Consider the following 23,237-nt stretch of genomic DNA (forward strand, 5'->3'; position numbering starts at 1 on the left):
CGTTCATCTGTACAAACAATAGTGCGCAAATATAAACACCATGGGACCACGCAGCCGTCATACCGCTCAGGAAGGAGACGCGTTTTGTCTCCTAGAGATGAACGTACTTTGGTGCGAAAAGTGCAAATCAATCCCAGAACAACAGCAAAGGACCTTGTGAAGATGCTGGAGGAAACCGGTACAAAAGTATCTATATCCACAGTAAAACGAGTCCTGTATCGACAAAACCTGAAAGGTCGCTCAGCAAGGAAGAAGCCACTGATCCAAAACTGCCATAAAAAAGCCAGACTACGGTTTGCAACTGCACATGGGGACAAAGATCGTACTTTTTGGAGAAATGTCCTCTGGTCTGATGAAATACAAATATAACTGTTTGGTAATAATGACCATCGTTATGTTTGGAGGAAAAAGGGGGAGGCTTGCAAGCCGAAGAACACCATCCCAACCATGAAGCAAGGGGGTGGCGGAATCATGTTGTGGGGGTGCTTTGCTGCAGGAGGGACTGGTACACTTCACAAAATAGATGGCATCATGATGCTGGAAATTTATGTGGATATTCTTTATTTAACCAGGTAGGCCAGTAGAGAACAAGTTCATATTTACAACTGTGACCTGGCCAAGATAAAGCAAAGCAGTGCAACACATACAACAACACAGAGTTACACATGGAATAAACAAACATACAGTCAATAATACAGTATAAAAGTCTATATACAATGTGAGCAAATGAGGTGAGATAAGGGAGGTACGGCAATAAATAGGCCATAATAGAAAATAAACAATGGAGTGATAGATGTGCAGAAGACGAGTGTACAAGTAGAGATACTGGGATGCAATGGAGCAAAAATAATTAAAATAAATAACAGTATGGGGATGAGGTAGTTGTATGGCCTATTTACAGATGGGCTATGTACAGGTGCAGTGATCTGTGAGCTGCTCTGACATCTGGTGCTTAAAGTTCGAGAGGGAGATATGAGTCTCCAGCTTCAGTGATTTTTGCAGTTCGGTCCAGTCATTGGCAGCAGAGCAATGGAAGGAAAGGTGGCCGAAGGAGGAATTGGCTTTGGGGGTGACCAATGAGATATACCTGCTGGAGCGCGTGCTACAGGTGGGTGCTGCTATGGTGACCAGTGAGCTGAGATAAGGCAGGGCTTTACCTAGCAAAGACTTATAGATATATTGAAGCAACATCTCAAGACAACAGTCAGGAATTTAAAGCTTGGTGGCAAATGGGTCTTCCATGTGGACAATGACCCCAAGCAAACTTCCAAAGTTGTGGCAAAATGGCTTAAGGACAATAACGTCAAGGCATGGAGTGGCCATCACAAAGCCCTGACCTCAATCCTATAGAAAGTCAAAAAAGTGTGTGCGAGCAAGGAGACCTACAAACCTGAGTTACACCAGCTCTGCCAGGAGGAATGGGCTAAAATTCACACAACTTTGTGGGAAGCTTGTGGAAGGCAACCCGAAACGTTTGACCCAAGTTAAACAATTTATAGGCAATGCTACCAAATACTAATTGAGTGTATGTAAACTTCTGTCTAACTGGGAATGTGATGAAAGAAATTAAAGCTGAATTAAATAATTCTCTCTACTATCATTCTGACATTTCACATTCTTAAAATAAAGTGGTGATCCTAACTGACCTAAGACAAGGAATTTTTACTCTGATTAAATGTCAGGAATTGTGAAAAACTGAGTTTAATTGTATTTTGGCTAAGGTGTATGTAAACTTCCGACTTCAACTGTATTTCAGATGTTCTCGGGAAGCATAAATGTTTTAGTGATGCAACAGAAGGGTGATGAAGTTCAAATCATGTGATGTTTTTTGGTTGAGATTTACCACCCTGTACATCACAGTCCTTTTTCAAATGTTTTGCTTTGAAATTAGTTTTTCTAACATGATAGCTACTACCTGAAGCATTCCTTCTTTCCACTAAACTGGGGCTTTGTGAGGTATGTACCCCCCCCCCCACCACCACCCTTCTTCCTCCACCACCTGCCCTCTTGTTGTCACTAGGCTTCAGGCAGAGACAAGCATCTTATTTCAATGGCTGATGATCAGATCCGGTCAGCATGGTTTAGGAGATAGATGTCTTTATCTGGGACAACGCCTTGGTTCTTCCCAGCCATCTGCTCCTAGCGCTGGCCCTTGGCTGGATGGATGGGGTGAGGTGGAGGAGAGAAAGAGAGCTATTAAGGCGTATACGTGTGACCTCACACGTGTGACCTCTGCTCCATTGTTCAGTATGTCATATGGTAGAAGGCTAGAGATTTAGTTTCTAGTCGCTAGACTAGTGATTTAGTTTCTCGTATCTAGAAGAGGGATTTAGTTTCTAGTGTCTAGAAGAGGGATTTAGTTTCTAGTGTCTAGAAGAGGGATTTAGTTTCTAGTTACTAAACTAGTGATTTAGTTTCTAGTGTCTATAAGATGGATTTAGTTTCTAGTATCTAGAAGAGGGATTTAGTTTCTAGTGTCTATAATAGGGATTTAGTTACTAGTGTCTATAATAGGGATTTAGTTTCTAGTATCTAGAAGAGGGATTTAGTTTCTAGTGTCTAGAAGGGGGATTTAGTTACTAGTGTCTATAAGAGGGATTTAGTTTCTAGTTACTAGACTAGTGATTTAGTTTCTAGGGTCTAGAAGACTGGTTTAGTTTCTAGTGTCTATAAGAGGGATTTAGTTTCTAGTGTCTAGAAGAGGGATTTAGTTTCTAGTGTCTAGAAGAGGGATTTCGTTTCTAGTATCTAGAAGAGGGATTTAGTTTCTGGTGTCTAGAAGAGGGATTTAGTTACTAGTGTCTATAAGAGGGATTTAGTTTCTAGTTACTAGACTAGTGATTTAGTTTCTAGTGTCTAGAAGACTGGTTTAGTTTCTAGATACTAGACTAGTGATTTATTTTCTGTGTGTGTGTGTGTGTGTGTCTGTTTCTTTTGTATGTGTGCAAGGAGGGGTGTGTTTATGGACCTCTGGGGGTAATATCTCTCTCTACAGACAGACCAGCCATATGGTGATAGGGGGGGGGGGGTTGCTGACAGGACAGGTGCATCTGCCACTATAATGCCCTGCAGTGCCCCTGGGCCAAGAGTTATGGCGCCTCTCTTTGTTAAAGCAAAACACACACACACACACACACACACACACACACACACACACACACAGCAAGTTAAAATCGATCAATTTCCCTCATTTTGTTTCATAATTTGTTGTGAATGTTCACAAATTAAACCAATTGACAAGCTCACGCTCAACTTAAGACCGTGTCTAATAATGGAACGATAAATAAGAGCACATTTAAGTGTTGATGTGTTTTATCACCTGATGAGGGTTCAACAACATATGAATAGAAACTGCCAACAAATGAGAATCTCATTAAATAATCACCAAGGAATGATGTTGTGGGCCAAACGAAAGTTGTTTATTTTCCTGAGATGGTGAAGTTGAACTTGGAACCTTTAAATAGTTTTCTGCAAACACTGGCGTCATGTCGGTCCTCATGTCAGTCCTCATGTCAGTCCTCATGTCAGTCCTCATATCAACACTGGCCTCATGTCAGTCCTCATGTCAGTCCTCATGTCAGTCCTCATGTCGGTCCTCATGTCAGTCCTCATGTCAGTCTTCATGTCAGTCCTCATGTCAGTCCTCATGTCAGTCCTCATGTCAGTCCTCATGTCAGTCCTCATGTCGGTCCTCATGTCAGGCCTCATGTCAGTCCTCATGTCAGTCTTCATGTCAGTCTTCATGTCAGTCCTCATGTCAGTCTTCATGTCAGTCCTCATGTCAGTCCTCATGTCAGTCCTCATGTCAGTCCTCATGTCAACACTGGCCTCATGTCAACACTGGCCTCATGTCAGTCCTCATGTCAGTCCTCATGTCAGTCCTCATGTCGGTCCTCATGTCAGGCCTCATGTCAGTCCTCATGTCAGTCTTCATGTCAGTCCTCATGTAAGTCTTCATGTCAGTCCTCATGTCAGGCCTCATGTCAGTCCTCATGTCAGTCCTCATATCAACACTGGCCTCATGTCAGTCCTCATGTCAGTCTTCATGTCAGTCCTCATGTCAGGCCTCATGTCAGTCCTCATGTCAGGCCTCATGTCAGTCCTCATGTCAGTCCTCATATCAACACTGGCCTCATGTCAGTCCTCATATCAACACTGGCCTCATGTCAGTCCTCATATCAACACTGGCCTCATGTCAGTCCTCATATCAACACTGGCCTCATGTCAGTCCTCATATCAACACTGGCCTCATGTCAGTCCTCATGTCAGTCCTCATATCAACACTGGCCTCATGTCAGTCCTCATGTCAGTCCTCATATCAACACTGGCCTCATGTCAGTCCTCATATCAACACTGGTCTCATGTCAGTCCTCATATCAACATTGGCCTCATGTCAGTCCTCATATCAACACTGGCCTCATGTCAGTCCTCATGTCAGTCCTCATGTCAGTCCTCATATCAACACTGGCCTCATGTCAGTCCTCATATCAACACTGGCCTCATGTCAGTCCTCATGTCAGTCCTCATGTCAGTCCTCATGTCAACACTGGCCTCATGTCAACACTGGCCTCATGTCAGTCCTCATATCAACACTGGCCTCATGTCAGTCCTCATATCAACATTGGCCTCATGTCAGTCCTCATGTCAGTCCTCATGTCAGTCCTCATATCAACACTGGCCTCATGTCAGTCCTCATATCAACACTGGCCTCATGTCAGTCCTCATGTCAGTCCTCATGTCAGTCCTCATGTCAACACTGGCCTCATGTCAACACTGGCCTCATGTCAGTCCTCATATCAACACTGGCCTCATGTCAGTCCTCATATCAACATTGGCCTCATGTCAGTCCTCATGTCAGTCCTCATGTCAGTCCTCATATCAACACTGGCCTCATGTCAGTCCTCATATCAACACTGGCCTCATGTCAGTCCTCATATCAACACTGGCCTCATGTCAGTCCTCATATCAGCACTGGCCTCATGTCAGTCCTCATATCAGCACTGGATTCTTTGACTCACATGTAGCCGCCAGTCAAAAGCAAGCAAGGACTGACACGAGGACTGACATGAGGACTGACATGAGGACTGACATGAGGACTGACATGAGGACTGGCACAAGGACTGACACAAGGACTGACACAAGGACTGACACGAGGACTGACATGAGGACTGGCACAATGACTGACATGAGGACTGACACAAGTACTGACATGAGGACTGACACAAGGACTGAATTAAGGACTGACATGAGAACTGACGCAAGGACTGACATGAGGACTGACATGAGGACTGAATTAAGGACTGACGCAAGGACTGACATGAGGACTGACGCAAGGACTGAAATAAGGACTGACATGAGGACTGACAGAAGGACTGAAATAAGGACTGACATGAGAACTGACGCAAGGACTGACATGAGGACTGACACAAGGACTGAATTAAGGACTGACATGAGGACTGACGCAAGGACTGACATGAGAACTGACGCAAGGACTGACATGAGGACTGACACAAGAACTGACCCAAACAAAGACCCAAGCACTGACCCAAGCACTGACCCAAACAAAGACCCAAACACTGACCCAAGGACTGAAACAGTTACCTTACCTTTCCATCCAGGCTCCCAGGTTGTTCCATTGTTGCTCTGATAAACATTTCAGAAGGAGCCCAGATGACACTTTACACTTGAAAATGTCATTGTGAACGTTTCATGTATTTCTACTCTGTAAAGCTCCTCTACCAGGCTACATATTTTATATCAACTTTCCATCAAATGGCTTAGTTTTCCGAAATCAAGAATACTTGTGCTTTCAGATTGTTCCATTGTTGCTCAGGTTGCATTTCGGTACACCCGCAATAACACCTGCTAAATATGTGTATGTGACCAATCACATCTGATAAATATGTGTATGTGACCAATCACATCTGATAAATATGTGTATATGACCAATCACATCTGATAAATATTTGTATGTGACCAATCACATCTGATAAATATGTGTATGTGACCAATCACATCTGCTAAATATGTGTATGTGACCAATCACATCTGATAAATATGTGTATATGACCAATCACATCTGATAAATATGTGTATATGACCAATCACATCTGCTAAATATGTGTATGTGACCAATCACATCTGATAAATATGTGTATGTGACCAATAACATCTGCTCAATATGTGTATGTGACCAATAACATCTGCTCAATATGTGTATGTGACCAATCACATCTGCTCAATATGTGTATGTGACCAATAACATCTGCTCAATATGTGTATGTGACCAATCACATCTGCTAACCATGTGTATGTGACCAATCACATCTGCTAACCATGTGTATGTGACCAATAACATCTGCTAACCATGTGTATGTGACCAATAACATCTGCTAACCATGTGTATGTGACCAATAACATCTGCTCACTATGTGTATGTGACCAATAACATCTGCTAACCATGTGTATGTGACCAATAACATCTGCTCACTATGTGTATGTGACCAATCACATCTGCTAAATATGTGTATGTGACCAATCACATCTGATTTGATTGGAACAAGGTAAGAGGTAGCCCCGAATAGTTATGCTTTCTGACTATTCAATTGTTTCTCTGATAACATAACAGAAAGACAGTCCACTTAACTGCACCTGTAAATGTTCTAGATATTTCTACGACTCAAACAGCCATCTTCTACATCTATCAACGTGCCATCGCATAACCGTAGTTATCAGAAACTGTCTATCATAAATCATAAATCAATCGAATCATAGTTTCATCTTTTGAGAGTTTTTTTTTTGTTGTTGTATTTCTCCAGTGAAATGCCATCTGGTCATCAACAGGCTCCCGGTGTCATCTGTATCTGTAAAGGCCCGGAAAACAAGGCTCAACACAACACACAGCGTAACATACAGGGCCCAGTATACAAGGCTCAACACAACACACAGCGTAACATACAGGGCCCAGTATACAAGGCTCAACACAACACACAGCGTAACATACAGGGCCCAGTATACAAGGCTCAACACAACACACAGCGTAACATACAGGGCCCAGTATACAAGGCTCAACACAACACACAGCGTAACATACAGGGCCCAGTATACAAGGCTCAACACAACACACAGCGTAACATACAGGGCCCAGTATACAAGGCTCAACACAACACACAGCGTAACACAACACACAGCGTAACAGGGCCCAGTATACAAGGCTCAACACAACACACAGCGTAACATACAGGGCCCAGTATACAAGGCTCAACACAACACACAGCGTAACATACAGGGCCCAGTATACAAGGCTCAACACAACACACAGCGTAACATACAGCCCAGTAACATCAACACAACACACAGCGTAAGGGCCCAGTATACAAGGCTCAACACAACACACAGCGTAACATACAGGGCCCAGTATACAAGGCTCAACACAACACACAGCGTAACATACAGGGCCCAGTATAACATAGGCTCAACACAACACACAGCGTAACATACAGGGCCCAGTATACAAGGCTCAACACAACACACAGCGTAACATACAGGGCCCAGTATACAAGGCTCAACACAACACACAGCGTAACATACAGGGCCCAGTATACAAGGCTCAACACAACACACAGCGTAACATACAGGGCCCAGTATACAAGGCTCAACACAACACACAGCGTAACATACAGGGCCCAGTATACAAGGCTCAACACAACACACAGCGTAACATACAGGGCCCAGTATACAAGGCTCAACACAACACACAGCGTAACATACAGGGCCCAGTATACAAGGCTCAACACAACACACAGCGTAACATACAGGGCCCAGTATACAAGGCTCAACACAACACAGAGGGGAACTGTCACGCCTTGGTCTTAGTATTTTGTGTTTTCGTTATTTATTTGGTCAGGCCAGGGTGTGACATGGGTTTATTTTGTTGTGTTTCGTATTGGGGTTTTGTTCTGTATGTGAAATCAATGATCAAAAACGAGTAGTCATTATGTATGGTTGTCATGTATCATACAGTCATTTATAGGTTTCTACTTCTAATAAAACACACACTTTTCATTTCTGTAGTTTTAGTTCTAGACAAACCTATTTAAAGTCCATAGGTTTACCAAACAGTTAAGTGATTAACCATTTAAAGCTCAGTTTGACTGGGTTGACGGTTGGTCAAATGTATTTAAACAAATTGAGTTTGAGTTTATTTGATTTTTACAGGCTCATTTTTCAACCGCAGTCCCTGGGCAGGTTATTAAAAACAATTACAATATAGACAATAGCAACATGTAGTATGCAGACAGAGCAACATAGGACAAGCAAGACGTAGTATGCAGACAGAGCAACATAGGACAAGCAAGACGTAGCACGCAGACAGAGCAGCATAGAACAAGCAAGACGTAGCATGCAGACAGAGCAACATAGAACAAAAAGCAGCAAGACAAAATTCATAAAAGCAACAAAGTGTTTCCACACCTCACAAGCTACAGACAACAGACAACATGGAAAGCAGTAACACACAGCTAGGAATTATGATCACAAATCTGATTGACCTTTAGCCATGTCTTCAAGCATTTTGTGAAAGTGTGATATGTGGTGCAGTTATGTGTGTCTGATGGCAGTGTATTCCAGACATGGGAAGCTCTCACAGAGAAAACAGATTTACTAAAGTTGTTTTTCCTTAAGGGAACTATATAGTCATGGCAGACCTTGTGGATCTGCTGCCATATGTCTGGGTTTTCTGTTTAACAAACATATTGAGTGGAGGGGGAGGAGCCAGGCCGTTTAGGATCTTGAATACAAGACATGCGTCGGTGTATTGCACAAGATTTTCTCAACTCAGGAGCTCATGCTTTCTGAGGATGTAACAGTGATGATGGCTATTGGGCTTCCTATCAAGCACTTTGAGAGCCTGTTTGTAGACAGACTGAATAGGTTTTAATGTTGTACAGCAAGCTTGGGCCCAACTAGTCAAGCAGTATGTTAAGTGGGGGAGTATCATAGATTTGAAGTACAGTTTTGCTACCTCTGTAGTCTAACAATTTCATATAAATCAGAAATTAGCCAGGTTGAATTTGGTTATTTGAATTACCTTTTTCACATGCTTTTTAAAAGAGAGGTTGGAATCAAGTATGATGCCAACTTAAAATCAGGTACACATAGGCATCTGGCTCAGTAAATCAGATACCAGCTGATACACATAGACATCTGGCTCAGTAACATCAGATACCAGCTGTAGCCTCCCCTGACACACAGACATCTGGCTTCTCCCCTGACACATAGACATCTGGCTCAGTAACATCTGTTGCCCTCTTTGTGAAGAACATGCAAACAGTTTTTTTCACATTGAGATGCAAACATTGAGATGCAAACACGAGTCACTGAGCCACTTTGTAACCTGGACCATTACAGTAGTGAGTTCTTGTGCAGCTTGTTATTTGCTCTTTGCATGCACATATATCACTGTATCATCTGCATACATTTGAACTTCAGACCCAGTACAGACAGAAGGCAGATCATTAATGTACAGGCTGAACAGGAGGGGCCCCAGTATTGACCCTTGGGGCACGCCCACATCATAGCTAAGAGTGGGCGACAGCTCATTGCTCACTCTGACACACTGAGTTCTGCCATCAAGGCATCAGGGGAAAAGTTGAACTTGGACAATTTTGTGATGAGAACCTCATGGATAACAGTATCAAAAGCCTTCATATGAGAAGAGAATCATATGAAAAGTTATTTTTTTTTGAGAATTGAATTGTGAAAGGAAATTACTTTACATGAAAGGGTTCTTGATGAAACACTGATTATGTTTGGTGAAAAAGTTACTGGGTGATTTTATGTGTTGTACTTAGTCAACATAAAATGTGTTTAGAGTTCTTTCTTTTTTTTAAAATGCCTTTTTGATGATATGTATTGAGTTTTGTACTAATTTGACCACATACTACTTGTGAAAATAGTACCAAAGCGATATAATAAAGAGTACATTTGCTGTGTTTGGTCTGACACCTGGTAGGGTGAGGTCCAGCTGGCCTGATGCTGCTGGAGGGAAGAAGAGGAGGAGGAGGAGCCATTCAGCTGTATGGACGGTCACAGACAATCCTACATTCTGAACGGTCACCTAAGAACCCACAGCTGTTGAAGGAAGGAGAAGGAGGGGAAAGAGGGGGAAGAGAGAGAAGAGAGAGAAGGAGGGAGAATGAGGGGGAAGAAGGGGAGAAGGAGGGGAAAGAGGGGGAAGAGAGAGAAGAGAGAGAAGGAGGGAAGAAGGGGAGAAGGAGGGAGAATGAGGGGAAAGAGGGGGAAGAGAGAGAAGGAGGGGAAAGAGGGGGAAGAGAGAGAAGGAGGGAGAATGAGGGGGAAGAAGGGGAGAAGGAGGGGAAAGAGGGGGAAGAGAGAAGGAGGGGAAAGAGGGGGAAGAGAGAGAAGGAGGGAGAATGAGGGGAAAGAGAGAGAAGGAGGGAGAATGAGGGGGAAGAGAGAGAAGGAGGGAGAATGAGGGGGAAGAAGGGGAGAAGGAGGGGGAAGAGAGAGAAGGAGGGAGAATGAGGGGGAAGAAGGGGAGAAGGAGGGGAAAGAGAGAGAAGAGAGAGAAGGAGGGAGAATGAGGGGGAAGAAGGGGAGAAGGAGGGGAGAAGGAGAGGAAAGAGGGGGAAGAGAGAGGAGGGAGAATGAGGGGGAAGAAGGGGAGAAGGAGGGGAAAGAGGGGGAAGAGAGAGAAGGAGGGGGAAGAAGGGGAGAAGGAGGGAGAATGAGGGGGAAGAAGGGGAGAAGGAGAGGAGAAGGAGGGGAAAGAGGGGGAAGAGAGAGAAGGAGGGGGAAGAGAGAGAAGGAGGGAGAATGAGGGGGAAGAAGGGGAGAAGGAGGGGAAAGAGGGGGAAGAGAGAGAAGGAGGGAGAATGAGGGGGAAGAAGGGGAGAAGGAGGGGAAGGAAGGAGAAGGAGGGGAAAGAGGGGGAAGAGAGAGGAGGGAGAATGAGGGGGAAGAAGGGGAGAAGGAGAGGAGAAGGAGAGGAGAAGGAGGGGAAAGAGAGAGAAGGAGGGAGAATGAGGGGGAAGAAGGGGAGAAGGAGGGGGAAGAGAGAGAAGGAGGGAGAATGAGGGGGAAGAAGGGGAGAAGGAGGGGAAAGAGAGAGAAGGAGGGAGAATGAGGGGGAAGAAGGGGAGAAGGAGGGAGAATGAGGGGGAAGAAGGGGAGAAGGAGAGGAGAAGGAGAGGGAACAGGGTGCCATTTTGGATGCACACTGTGACTGACAGTACTGCACAGCCACAGAAAAGTTTGAGAAATAGGTTACGTCACTTCTTTTCAAATGTAGTATTCTGGTTTGGGTTAATTCAGTTATTTTCTAACCTAGTAACCTGGTTTGGGTTAATTCAGTTATTTTCTAATCTAGTATCCTGGCTTTGGTTAATTCAGTTATTTTCTAATCTAGTATCCTGGTTTGGGTTAATTCAGTTATTTTCTAATCTAGTATCCTGGTTTGGGTTAATTCAGTTATTTTCTAATCTAGTATCCTGGTTTGGGTTAATTCAGTTATTTTCTAACCTAGTAACCTGGTTTGGGTTAATTCAGTTATTTTCTAATCTAGTATCCTGGCTTTGGTTAATTCAGTTATTTTCTAATCTAGTATCCTGGTTTGGGTTAATTCAGTTATTTTCTAATCTAGTATCCTGGCTTTGGTTAATTCAGTTATTTTCTAATCTAGTATCCTGGTTTGGGTTAATTAAGTTATTTTCTAACCTAGTAACCTGGTTTGGGTTAATTCAGTTATTTTCTAATCTAGTATCCTGGCTTTGGTTAATTCAGTTATTTTCTAATCTAGTATCCTGGCTTGGGTTAATTCAGTTGAGGACAGACCTGATGCTACAGGTCTATAAAAGAGAGAATGTCCCTCAGTGTAAATGTCCCTTGTGTATCCCTGACCCATTGGTTAATGATATACCCACACAGGAGGAGTTTGTCTTTTGCTCTTTAGGCTTTTCTTTGAAGGGCTTGTTTGAACTTTATGGCTGAGAGTGGAATGCCCTGAGTCGGCACGAAAGACGGCAGGTGCTGTAGAACCACTAGCTGTTACGACACAGACGGACGTGAGTAAATGTTGCTCAACTCTTAACAGTTTAACATAGTCCTGATAGCAAGATGTTATTTGTTGAGATCTGTTTCCTAGTTGTGTCCTGTGGCCCTCTGACAAGTTACAATGAGGTGTTTCTCTTCCATCACAGCCCTTTTATTCAGCATCTTAACGTGGTAGAAATGACATGAATCTGTGGGTTTTAATGAGACAAAAAAACAATTAATTCTAGGGTTCTTATGAGTTCTGATTTGCCTTTTTAGGTGATGCCTTTTCTGTTGTTAAACCCCATGGTCTTCAACAAACTATTGTGGAAAAGGCAGCTATTGTTTATTCCATCACAGAACATAATATTAACACCTAATGTCTTTGTGTGGATGCTTCCCCTCCCCCTCTTCCCCTCTCTCTCCCCCACTTCCCCTCTCTCTCCCACCTCTTCCTCTCTCCCCTACCTCTCTCCCACCCCCTCATTATCTCTCTCCCCTATCTACCCCCTCCCCTTCCTCTCTCCTCCTCTTCCCCTCTCTCTCTCTCTCCCCCTTTTCACCCTCTTCTTCCCCTCTCTCTCTCCCCCACTCTCCCCTCTCTCCCCAATTTCCCCTTCCCCTCTCTCTCCCACCTCTTCCCCTCTCTCTCCCACCCCCTCCTTCTCTCTCTCCCCCATCTACCCCCTCCCCTTCCTCTCTCCTCCTCTTCTCCTCTCTCTCCCACCTCTTCCCTCTCTCCCACCCCCTCCTTCTCTCTCTCCCCCATCTACCCCCTCCCCTTCCTCTCTCCTCCTCTTCCTCTCTCTCAATCCAATTCAAGGGGCTTTATTACCATGGAAACATATGCGTACATTGCCAAAGCAAGTGAAGTAGACAATAAACAAAAGTGAAATAAACAATAAAAATTAACAGAAAACATTACACTCACAGAAGTTCCAAAATAATAAAGACATTTCAAATGTCATTATGATGTACAAATAGTTAAAGTACAAAAGGGAAAATAAATAAACATAATTATAGGTTGTATTTACAATGGTGTTTGTTCTTCACTGTTTGCCCTTTTCTCGTGGCAACAGGTCACAAATCTTGCTGCTGTGATGGAACACTGTGGAATTTCACCCAGTAGATATGGGAGTTTATCAAAATCTAAGTTGGTTTTCAAATTCTTTGTGGATCTGTGTAATCTGAGGGAAATATGTGTCTCTAATATGGTCATACATTTGGCAGGAGGTTAGGAAGTGCAGCTCAATTTCCACCTCATTGCCAGGTCTGCCTATGGCGGCCTTTCTCAATAGCAATGCTCACTGAGTCTGTACATAGTCAAAGCTTTCCTTAAGTTTGGTTCAGTCACAGTGGTCAGGTATTCTGCCACGGTGTACTCTCTGTTTAGGGTCAGTCACAGTGGTCAGGTATTCTGCCGCTGTGTACTCTCTGTTTAGGGTCAGTCACAGTGGTCAGGTATTCTGCCACGGTGTACTCTCTGTTTAGGGTCAGTCACAGTGGTCAGGTATTCTGCCACTGTGTACTCTCTGTTTAGGGTCAGTCACAGTGGTCAGGTATTCTGCCACTGTGTACTCTCTGTTTAGGGTCAGTCACAGTGGTCAGGTATTCTGCCACTGTGTACTCTCTGTTTAGGGTCAGTCACAGTGGTCAGGTATTCTGCCACTATGTACTCTCTGTTTAGGGTCAGTCACAGTGGTCAGGTATTCTGCCACTATGTACTCTCTGTTTAGGGTCAGTCACAGTGGTCAGGTATTCTGCCACTATGTACTCTCTGTTTAGGGTCAGTCACAGTGGTCAGGTATTCTGCCACTGTGTTCTCTCTGTTTAGGGTCAGTCACAGTGGTCAGGTATTCTGCCACTATGTACTCTCTGTTTAGGGTCAGTCACAGTGGTCAGGTATTCTGCCACTGTGTACTCTCTGTTTAGGGTCAGTCACAGTGGTCAGGTATTCTGCCACTCTCTGTTTAGGGTCAGTCACAGTGGTCAGGTATTCTGCCACTGTGTACTCTCTGTTTAGGGTCAGTCACAGTGGTCAGGTATTCTGCCACGGTGTCCTCTCTGTTTAGGGTCAGTCACAGTGGTCAGGTATTCTGCCACTGTGTACTCTCTGTTTAGGGTCAGTCACAGTGGTCAGGTATTCTGCCACTGTGTACTCTCTGTTTAGGGTCAGTCACAGTGGTCAGGTATTCTGCCACTGTGTACTCTCTGTTTAGGGTCAGTCACAGTGGACAGGTATTCTGCCACTGTGTACTCTCTGTTTAGGGTCAGTCACAGTGGTCAGGTATTCTGCCACGGTGTACTCTCTGTTTAGGGTCAGTCACAGTGGTCAGGTATTCTGCCACTATGTACTCTCTGTTTAGGGTCAGTCACAGTGGTCAGGTATTCTGCCACTGTGTTCTCTCTGTTTAGGGTCAGTCACAGTGGTCAGGTATTCTGCCACTATGTACTCTCTGTTTAGGGTCAGTCACAGTGGTCAGGTATTCTGCCACTATGTACTCTCTGTTTAGGGTCAGTCACAGTGGTCAGGTATTCTGCCACTGTGTACTCTCTGTTTAGGGTCAGTCACAGTGGTCAGGTATTCTGCCACGGTGTACTCTCTGTTTAGGGTCAGTCACAGTGGTCAGGTATTCTGCCACTCTCTGTTTAGGGTCAGTCACAGTGGTCAGGTATTCTGCCACGGTGTACTCTCTGTTTAGGGTCAGTCACAGTGGTCAGGTATTCTGCCGCTGTGTACTCTCTGTTTAGGGTCAGTCACAGTGGTCAGGTATTCTGCCACTGTGTCCTCTCTGTTTAGGGACAGTCACAGTGGTCAGGTATTCTACCACTGTGTACTCTCTGTTTAGGGTCAGTCACAGTGGTCAGGTATTCTGCCACTATGTACTCTCTGTTTAGGGTCAGTCAGAGTGGTCAGGTATTCTGCCACTGTGTACTCTCTGTTTAGGGCCAGTCACAGTGGTCAGGTATTCTGCCACTATGTACTCTCTGTTTAGGGTCAGTCACAGTGGTCAGGTATTCTGCCACTATGTACTCTCTGTTTAGGGCCAGTCACAGTGGTCAGGTATTCTGCCACTATGTACTCTCTGTTTAGGGTCAGTCACAGTGGTCAGGTATTCTGCCACTATGTACTCTCTGTTTAGGGTCAGTCACAGTGGTCAGGTATTCTGCCACTATGTACTCTCTGTTTAGGGTCAGTCAGAGTGGTCAGGTATTCTGCCACTGTGTACTCTCTGTTTAGGGCCAGTCACAGTGGTCAGGTATTCTGCCACTATGTACTCTCTGTTTAGGGTCAGTCACAGTGGTCAGGTATTCTGCCACTATGTACTCTCTGTTTAGGGCCAGTCACAGTGGTCAGGTATTCTGCCACTATGTACTCTCTGTTTAGGGTCAGTCACAGTGGTCAGGTATTCTGCCACTGTGTACTCTCTGTTTAGGGTCAGTCACAGTGGTCAGGTATTCTGCCACTGTGTACTCTCTGTTTAGGGTCAGTCACAGTGGTCAGGTATTCTGCCACTGTGTTCTCTCTGTTTAGGGTCAGTCACAGTGGTCAGGTATTCTGCCACTGTGTTCTCTCTGTTTAGGGTCAGTCACAGTGGTCAGGTATTCTGCCACTATGTACTCTCTGTTTAGGGTCAGTCACAGTGGTCAGGTATTCTGCCACTATGTACTCTCTGTTTAGGGCCAGTCACAGTGGTCAGGTATTCTGCCACTATGTACTCTCTGTTTAGGGTCAGTCACAGTGGTCAGGTATTCTGCCACTGTGTACTCTCTGTTTAGGGTCAGTCACAGTGGTCAGGTATTCTGCCACTGTGTACTCTCTGTTTAGGGTCAGTCACAGTGGTCAGGTATTCTGCCACTGTGTTCTCTCTGTTTAGGGTCAGTCACAGTGGTCAGGTATTCTACCACTGTGTACTCTCTGTTTAGGGTCAGTCACAGTGGTCAGGTATTCTGCCACTGTGTACTCTCTGTTTAGGGATGAGTAGCATTCTAGTTCGCTGTTTTCAGTTAATACTTTCCAATTTGTCAAGGAATTACCTTTTCGTTTTCTCATGATTTCTCTCTCTCCCCATCTTCCCCCTCCCCTTCCACAATCTCTCCCCCTCCCCTCTCAAATCAAATGAAATGTATTTATATAGCCCTTCGTACATCAGCTGATCTCTCAAAGTGCTGTACAGAAACCCAGCCTAAAACCCCAAACAGCAAGCAATGCAGGTGTGCAATGCTCTCTCTCCCCCTCCCCTCCCCTTCTCCTCTCTCTCCCTCTCTTCCCCCTCCCCTTCCCCTCTCTCTTCCCCCTCTCCTTCCACATTCTCTCCCCTTCCCCTCTCTCTTCCCCCTCCCCTTCCACACTCTCTCCCCCTCTTCCCCCTCTCTCTCCCCCTCTTCCACTCTCTTCCCTCTTCCTCCACCTCTTCCCCTCCCCCTCTCCCCCCCTTCCCCTCTCTCTCCCCCTCTTCCACTCTCTCCCCTCTCCCTCCACCTCTTCCCCTCGCTCTCTCTCCTCTTCCCCTCCCCCCCTCACTCTCCTCTTCCCCCTCTCTTGGCTGGGGGGGGGGGGTGTTAGTGGTAGCCCCCATGGACATGGTAATGTCAGGAATGTATCCATTTCCTCCTGTAGCAGTGAAACAAAGGGAGTGGAGTGCTTGGCCTGGTGTGTTCCACCTCCCAACACAAGGCCGGTCACACCCACAATGCTCATAGACTGCATTGTGCTGCTACTGCCTCAGTGAAACCAGGCCTAAACCAGGCCTAATCTCCCGTGGGCAGATTTAGTTTGTAGGCTGAGAGAATCTGGTAGAATTTAACAGGATGCGCGAGATAACGAACATAGAAATTAATTTTACTTCTAAGGTTGACAGAGATTAAGCCAGGCCCAATGGCCCATTAATTAACACATTGAGATGGTTCTAGTGGCCTGTCCAGGTAGTTGACAGAGATTCAAATCAAATCAAATCACATTTTATTTGTCACATACACATGGTTAGCAGATGTTAATGCGAGTGTAGCGAAATGCTTGTGCTTCTAGTTCCGACAATGCAGTGATAACCAACAAGTAATCTAACTAACAATTCCAAAACTACTGTCTTATACACAGTGTAAGGGGATAACGAATATGTACATAAGGATATATGAATGAGTGATGGTACAGGGCAGCATAGGCAAGATACAGTAGATGGTATCGAGTACAGTATATACATATGAGATGAGTATGTAAACAAAGTGGCATAGTTAAAGTGGCTAGTGATACAGGTATTACATAAGGATGCAGTCGATGATATAGAGTACAGTATATACGTATGCATATGAGATGAATAATGTAGGGTAAGTAACATTATATAAGGTAGCATTGTTTAAAGTGGCTAGTGATATATTTACATCATTTCCCATCAATTCCCATTATTAAAGTGGCTGGAGTTGAGATGGTTCTTGTGGCCTGTCCAGGTAGTTGACAGAGATTAAGCCAGGCCCAATGGCCCATTAATTAACAGGTTCTGATGGTTCTAGTGGCTTGTCCAGGTAGTTGACAGAGATTAAGACAGGCTCTATGGCCCATTAATTAACAGGTTCTGATGGTTCTAGTGGCTTGTCCAGGTAATTGACAGAGATTAAGCCAGGCTCTATGGCCCATTAATTAACAGGTTCTGATGGTTCTAGTGGCTTGTCCAGGTAGTTGACAGAGATTAAGCCAGGCCCAATGGCCCATTAATTAACAGGTTCTGATGGTTCTAGTGGCCTGTCCAGGTAGTTGACAGAGATTAAGCCAGGCTCTATGGCCCATTAATTAACAGGTTCTGATGGTTCTAGTGGCTTGTCCAGGTAGTTGACAGATATTAAGCCAGGCTCTATGGCCCATTAATTAACAGGTTCTGATGGTTCTAGTGGCTTGTCCAGGTAGTTGACAGAGATTAAGCCAGGCTCTATGGCCCATTAATTAACAGGTTCTGATGGTTCTAGTGGCTTGTCCAGGTAGTTGACAGAGATTAAGCCAGGCTCTATGGCCCATTAATTAACAGGTTCCGATGGAGGTGGTCGTCTGTCCAGGTAGATCACAGGTTCTGATGTGGTATACTCCTCAATGCCATCGGATGAGTCCCGGAACATATTCCAGTCTGCTAGCAAAACAGTCCTGTAGCTTAGCATCTGCATCCTCTAACCACTTCCACTGTATTGACTGAGTCACTGGTACCTTACGTTTATTTTCTGCTTGTAAGCATGAATCAGGAGGATAGATTTATGGTCAGATTTGCAAAATGGAGGGCGAGGGAGAGCTTTGTACGTTCGAAGCATTAACACAGGCTGGCAGTGACTACAGGGCAAAACAGACCAAAAAGACATGGGAAAATGCTCAACCATTTAAGGTTTAAGGCTTAAGTTGATAGGGCACTATAAGCACATACAGTATATTTGTTCAATTGGTACTGTCACAACTTCCTCCGAAGTCGGTCCCTCACCTTGTTCGGGATGACGTTCGGCGGTCGACGGCAGGGTAGTCTAGTGGTTAGAGCGTTGGACTAGTAACCGGAAGGTTGTGAGTTCAAACCCCCGAGCTGACAAGGTACAAATCTGTCGTTCTGCCCCTGAACAGGCAGTTAACCCACTGTTCCCAGGCCGTCATTGAAAATAAGAATTTGTTCTTAACTGACTTGCCTGGTTAAATAAAGGTCAAATTAAAAAAATAAAATTGAAATTCTAGCCATCGCCAATCCACCTTTCATTTTCCATTTGTTTTGTCTTGTCTTCCCACACATCCACGGTACCCAGGGAACAGTGGGTTAACGGCCTTGTTCAGGGGGCAGAACGACAGATTTCTACCTTGTCAGCTCGGGGATTCGATCCAACAACCTGCCAGTTACTGACCCAACGCTCTAACCACTAGATGACCTGCACAAGTGTAGGTCATCTAGTGTATATTAATATAAATAATAATAATATATGCCATTTAGCAGACGCTTTTATCCAAAGCGACTTACAGTCATGTGTGCATACATTCTACGTATGGGTGGTCCCGGGAATCGAACCCACTACCCTGGCGTTACAAGCGCCATGCTCTACCAACTGAGCTACAGCAGGATATTGTTTTGTGTTGTTAGCTAGGTATTGATGCACTGTTGGAGCGAGAAACATGAGCATGTCACAACACCTGCGATAACATCTGCAAAATATGTGTGCAGGACCAATAACATTTCATTTGATACAGGCTGAAAGAATGTACGTTGCAACAACAGTTGGCCCTCAACTGCCATCCAACTGAACCAGGATGTAAATACACAAGGAGATGATGATGATGTCTGGGTGTTTCAGACGAGATAAGGATCGAGAGTCCGCAAGTTGAGGCTTGTCATAAACACAATCACTCTAAAGACAAATCCTGGCTAAAAGTACATAGTCTATAACTGAAAATCAAGTGCTTCCAGGTGTCTCTATGTATGTTAGAGGCACAAGTTCATCCCTTTATCAGCCACAAGCATCCCCCTTCTCTCAGCCAGGCCAGCTGATCCCAGGGCCGAGGCAGCATCCCCCTCTCTCAGCCAGGCCAGCTGATCCCAGGGCCGAGGCAGCATCCCCCTCTCTCAGCCAGGTCAGCTGATCCCAGGGCCGAGGCAGCATCCCCCTTCTCTCAGCCAGGCCAGCTGATCCCAGGGCCGAGGCAGCATCCCCCTTCTCTCAGCCAGGCCAGCTGATCCCAGGGCCGAGGCAGCATCCCCCTCTCTCAGCCAGGCCAGCTGATCCTAGGGTCTAGGCAGCATCCCCCTCTCTCAGCCAGACCAGCTGATCCCATGACCTAGGCAGCATCCCCCTTCTCTCAGCCACATCCCCGTCTCTCAGCCAGACCAGCTGATCCTAGGGCCGAGGCAGCATCCCCCTCTCTCAGCCAGGTCAGCTGATCCTAGGTCCTAGGCAGCATCCCCCTCTCTCAGTCAGGCCAGCTGATCCTAGGGCCTAGGCAGCATCCCCCTTCTCTCAGCCACATCCCCGTCTCTCAGCCAGACCAGCTGATCCTAGGGCCTAGGCAGCATCCCCCTCTCTCAGCCAGGCCAGCTGATCCTAGGGCCTAGGCAGCATCCCCCTTCTCTCAGCCACATCCCCGTCTCTCAGCCAGACCAGCTGATACTAGGGCCTAGGCAGCATCCCCCTCTCTCAGCCAGGCCAGCTGATCCTAGGGCCTAGGCAGCATCCCCCTCTCTCAGTCAGGCCAGCTGATCCCATGACCTAGGCAGCATCCCCTTCTCTCAGCCACATCCCCGTCTCTCAGCCAGACCAGCTGATCCTAGGGCCGAGGCAGCATCCCCCTCTCTCAGCCAGACCAGCTGATCCAAGGGCCAAGTCAGCATCCCCCTCACTCAGCCAGGCCAGCTGATCCTAGGGTCTAGGCAGCATCCCCCTCTCTCAGCCAGGCCAGCTGATCCTAGGGTCTAGGCAGCATCCCCCTCTCTCAGCCAGGCCAGCTGATCCCATGACCTAGGCAGCATCCCCCTTCTCTCAGCCACATCCCCGTCTCTCAGCCAGACCAGCTGATCCTAGGGCCGAGGCAGCATCCCCCTCTCTCAGCCAGGTCAGCTGATCCTAGGTCCTAGGCAGCATCCCCCTCTCTCAGTCAGGCCAGCTGATCCTAGGGCCTAGGCAGCATCCCCCTTCTCTCAGCCACATCCCCGTCTCTCAGCCAGACAAGCTGATCCTAGGGCCTAGGCAGCATCCCCCTCTCTCAGCCAGGCCAGCTGATCCTAGGGCCTAGGCAGCATCCCCCTTCTCTCAGCCACATCCCCGTCTCTCAGCCAGACCAGCTGATCCTAGGGCCTAGGCAGCATCCCCATCTCTCAGCCAGGCCAGCTGATCCTAGGGCCTAGGCAGCATCCCCCTCTCTGTCAGGCCAGCTGATCCTAGGGCCTAGGCAGCATCCCTCTCTCTCAGCCAGACCAGCTGATCCTAGGGCCTAGTCAGCATCCCCCTCTCTCAGCCAGGCCAGCTGATCCTAGGGTCTAGGCAGCATCCCCCTCTCTCAGCCAGGCCAGCTGATCCCAGGACCTAGGCAGCATCCCCCTTCTCTCAGCCACATCCCCATCTCTCAGCCAGACCAGCTGACCCTAGGGCCAAGGCAGCATCCCCCTCTCTCAGCCAGGTCAGCTGATCCTAGGTCCTAGGCAGCATACCCCTCTCTCAGCCACATCCCCCTCTCTCAGCCAGGCCAGCTGATCCTAGGGCCAAGGCAGCATCCCCCTCTCTCAGCCAGGCCAGCTAATCCTAGGGCCTAGGCAGCATCCCCCTCTATCAGCCAGGCCAGCTGATCCTAGGGCCTAGGCAGCATCCCCCTCTCTCAGCCAGACCAGCTGATCCAAGGGCCTAGTCAGCATCCCCCTCTCTCAGCCAGGCCAGCTGATCCTAGGGCCTAGGCAGCATCCCCCTCTCTCAGCCAGGCCAGCTGATCCCAGGGCCTAGGCAGCATCCCCCTTCTCTCAGCCACATCTCCATCTCTCAGCCAGACCAGCTGATCCTAGGGCCGAGGCAGCATCCCCCTCTCTCAGCCAGGCCAGCTAATCCTAGGGCTATGGCAGCATCCACCTCTCTCAGCCAGGCCAGCTGATCTTAGAGCCTAGGCAGCATCCACCTCTCTCAGCCAGGCCAACTGATCCTAGAGCCGAGGCAGCATCCCCCTCTCTCAGCCAGGCCAGCTGATCCCAGGGCCTAGGCAGCATCCCCCTCTCTCAGCCAGGCCAGCTGATCCTAGGGTCGAGGCAGTATCCCCCTCTCTCAGTCAGGCCAGCTGATCCTAGGGCCGAGGCAGCATCCCCCTCTCTCTGCCAGGCCATCTGATTCTAGGGCTTTGGCAGCATCCCCCTCTCTCATTCAGGCCAGCTGATCCCAGGGCCTTGGCAGCATCCCCCTCTCTCTGCCAGGCCATCTGATTCAAGGGCCTAGGCAGCATCCCCCTCTCTCAGCCAGGCCATCTGATTCTAGGGCCTAGGCAGCATCCCCCTCTCTCTGCCAGGCCATCTGATTCTAGGGCCTAGGCAGCATCCCCCTCTCTCAGCCACATCCCTCTCTCAGCCAGGCCATCTGATTCTAGGGCCTAGGCAGCATCCCCCTCTCTCAGCCACATCCCTCTCTCAGCCAGGCCATCTGATTCTAGGGCCTAGGCAGCACCCCCCTCTCTCAGCCACATCCCTCTCTCAGCCAGGCCATCTGATTCTAGGGCCTTGGCAGCATCCCCCTAAGCAGCATGTGTGTGAAGAATGCAGGGCATCTCGGACTATAGGGGGTTGGTGTTGGTTAGTCCTGGCCAGTGTCGCAAATGGCACCCTATTCTCTATGGGCCCTGGTCAAAAGTAGTGCACTACATAGGGAATAGGGTGCCATTTGTGATGATTATGGTGGAGGAGGGGCTCCCATACAGCAGATGGCAGGGCTGTCACCTCCTCTTCTCCTCTCCTCCTGGTCATGTCTGCTGTGAGGAGAACAATGCATCTCTTCTCCCAGAGCTAACCCTGATTAGGAAGGGGATAAGGGACTGGGGACAGGGGACAGGGGGCAGGGGACTGGGGACAGGGGACAGGGGACCCCCAGACAGCTGGCAGGTAGCATGGCTCATACACCTGACCAGCACACACCCCTCACACAAACAGGCATACACACACACACACACACACACACACACACACACACACACACACACACACACACACACACACACACACACACACACACACGCAGTCGCAATACCCGCCCCTCTCCATGTACACACAGGCACACACTTGGCATCAGCTTAAATATTTACCAGACAAGTGCAAACAAAAGACCTTTAAAGAAATAAGGATGAATTCTGCTAATGTCCAGATAACCTGCCTGGTATATGCTGCTACATTAATGCTCAAGTACATGTTTGGACATATTGCAGTAACTGTTGTCTGAATTGTAGGTGGGTAGTAAAGGACTGTATTTGATCAAGCATCCAATTACCAGACGTGGTATTGTATTTTAGAAAGCCCCCTCATACATTAGCTGTTGTCACCAAGTGTTATAAAGGGATTTCTCAGACTTAACTAATATTACAGCTGTTGATGGTTAAACCCTAAAGGAAAACAGTGGGTCAAATCTATTTTTTCATAGACTATTTCTAGATGTAATTAATATACTATTTCTAGATGTAATTAATAGACTATTTCTAGATGTAATTAATAGACTATTGG

The 23,237-nt window shown here is 46.8% G+C and overlaps 1 long non-coding RNA gene across 1 annotated transcript; it reads left to right on the forward strand.

The window, feature by feature from the left end:
* The first annotated feature begins 14,188 nt into the window (after positions 1–14,188).
* On the forward strand, positions 14,189–15,946 carry LOC127910836 (uncharacterized). Its single transcript, XR_008076297.1, has 3 exons — positions 14,189–14,289; positions 15,508–15,654; positions 15,851–15,946. It is a non-coding gene; the product is annotated as an uncharacterized LOC127910836 (long non-coding RNA).
* The last annotated feature ends 7,291 nt before the right edge of the window (positions 15,947–23,237 follow it).

This window comes from Oncorhynchus keta, chromosome 22, assembly GCF_023373465.1.
Source record: "Oncorhynchus keta strain PuntledgeMale-10-30-2019 chromosome 22, Oket_V2, whole genome shotgun sequence".
NCBI classification, from domain to species: domain Eukaryota; kingdom Metazoa; phylum Chordata; class Actinopteri; order Salmoniformes; family Salmonidae; genus Oncorhynchus; species Oncorhynchus keta.